The sequence below is a fragment of the Stegastes partitus genome, unplaced genomic scaffold, assembly GCF_000690725.1.
Source record: "Stegastes partitus isolate 25-593 unplaced genomic scaffold, Stegastes_partitus-1.0.2 Scaffold827, whole genome shotgun sequence".
Classification (NCBI taxonomy): domain Eukaryota; kingdom Metazoa; phylum Chordata; class Actinopteri; family Pomacentridae; genus Stegastes; species Stegastes partitus.
Window position 1 is genome coordinate 77,238 of NW_007578558.1, and position 2,300 is coordinate 79,537.

Sequence of the window (2,300 nt, forward strand, 5' to 3'; positions counted from 1 at the left end):
ACTTTAGGCCCTGGCATTCATGTGGATGTTAGTTTGACATGTACCACCTACCTTAACATTGTTGCAGATCCCTCCCATGACAATGACCAACAGCAGCGACCACCCACAGCAGGACTGTGATTCCCCCGGCACACTGCAAAAGCTGTTTAGGAAAAACTAGAGGAACACGACAAAGAGCCCAAAGTATTATCCTTGCCTTCGAACTCCCCAGAGGGGTGTACTACGAAGCAATATTGATGGTTTGTGACTTATGTTGACCCAAAGGTCTATTTAATCTGGACAGGTAACCATGGTTACTTATGCTGCGCAGCTAACCTCTGCTCAGAGTTGAAAATTTGAAACAGCTGTTAGAAGCATCACCCTTTCACATTATTTTTTTTCCTGATCATATTCTCACTGAGTTATATAGATTATCAGCTGCACATAATATCTGCAAGCCTGTGAAGTCGTATGTAGGTAATCCCCCTGACGTCATGCATTTACTGCAGGCAGACTGTATGCGTCACATGGCCAGGGGGGACATACATGCATTCAACTGATGATACAGAAAATGCATAAATATGTTTTTGGCCCTGATTTGCTATAAAGTCTGTTGCAGCCAACAGAACACAGATTAGAAATGTACTGGTATTTATTACACAGAATATTCAATCAATTAAGTCACATTAATTTGGCTAAAAACAAAAGTGATTTCCATTTATCCTTGATCATGAGACAGTGTCAGAGCTAAATGCACTGATGAGTAGCATGTTAAAATGAATAAAGTTTAAAGTTAAACAGCTCTAATGTGCAGCTGTCATGTTACAAATAAGCAGCGAGTGATAGAATATATTAACTTACACGACTGACAATTTGATACCAACATTCCTCTCTTGCATCATTTGCCGTAACTGCACTTTTTACCATGATAAATTTTTAATATCCTTCAAAGTTCTCCGTTATAGCAACCTGTTCCTCTAGACTAAAACAGGCGGCACACCCGTGATGCATTTTCTGCAGAAGAAGAGTCAAATGATGCAGCGAACACCCTGTTTAAGAAAAGTGTGCTCAAAGCCTGAGGAAAAAGACCTGGTTAACAAATTGACAACCACTGTTGTGATTCCCATTATCTCTAATTGGGGTTTTACATTTTGCCTGGCTATGTCTTCACAGTACACCTCCCAGATCTCAGTCTGATCAAGCAGCCGGGTAATGCGGTGGAATAAGCCTCATCCGCGAAGGCCCCATCCCACAAACCACAGGGACCCAAAGGATCCACTGCCAACGCCAGGTGCCAGACACCACAAGACACACCCAGAGGTTCACGGCCTGACAGGTTAGAGCTGGAGACCTGCGTAATATTAGGCAGGTGGTTTTAATACCAAGGCTGATCAGTGTATGCAGTATCTCAGCAGGCACATCAGACAATAACATGAAAAAAGACTTAACGAGTACAAGGATTGAAAGAAACAAATCATGGTATCATAGCTGAACAAAAGACACAAGGTCGTCCATTCATCCATTATCTATACACCGCTTAATCCTCATTAGGGTCACGGGGGGGCTGGAGCCTATCCAGGTGACTTAGGTTGAAGGCAGGGGACACCCTGGACAGGTCACCAGTCTATCACAGGGCTACACTTAGAGACAGACAACCAAGCACACTCACATGTACGGATAATTTAGAATCACCAATTAACCTCAACATGTTTTTGGACCTTGTGGGAGGAAGCCGGAGAACCCGGAGAGAACCCACACTGCACGGGGAGAACATGCAAACTCCACACAGAAAGATTCGGGAGCCCCACCGGGACGCGAACCGGCAACCTTCTTGCTGCGAGGCAACAGTGCTACCAACTGCGCCACCTTGCACAAGGTAGTGTCAGTTTTATTTATATAGCCTAATATAACACACTTTCTACAGCTGACTTTGCAATCTGAACAATATGGATAGAGAAAACTCCCCCCAACAAACCTTTAACAGAAAAAAAGAAAGGACGCAGGAGGACTTTAATAGATGTCATGCGTACAGAATAGCCTAGTCTATTAGTGAATACATGAGGCTATACATCATTCTCATGCTGTCCATCTCTGTGACGAAGCTACTTTCTCCCGGTAACAATAAGTAACCCCTGCACATTTGATGAGTCTGCTAGTTGGTCATTTCTCATTTCCAAGGTTTATTAGATTTTTTTTTTTTTCAAACAGGGCTCTTCAGTGTCTTTAGGGGTGTCATGTTCATTAATTGCGATGTAGGCATTGTGAAAGCCTTTTAGAGTGTAACTGTGGGCTAGTCTGCTCTATTAGTCCTCCTCAGATAG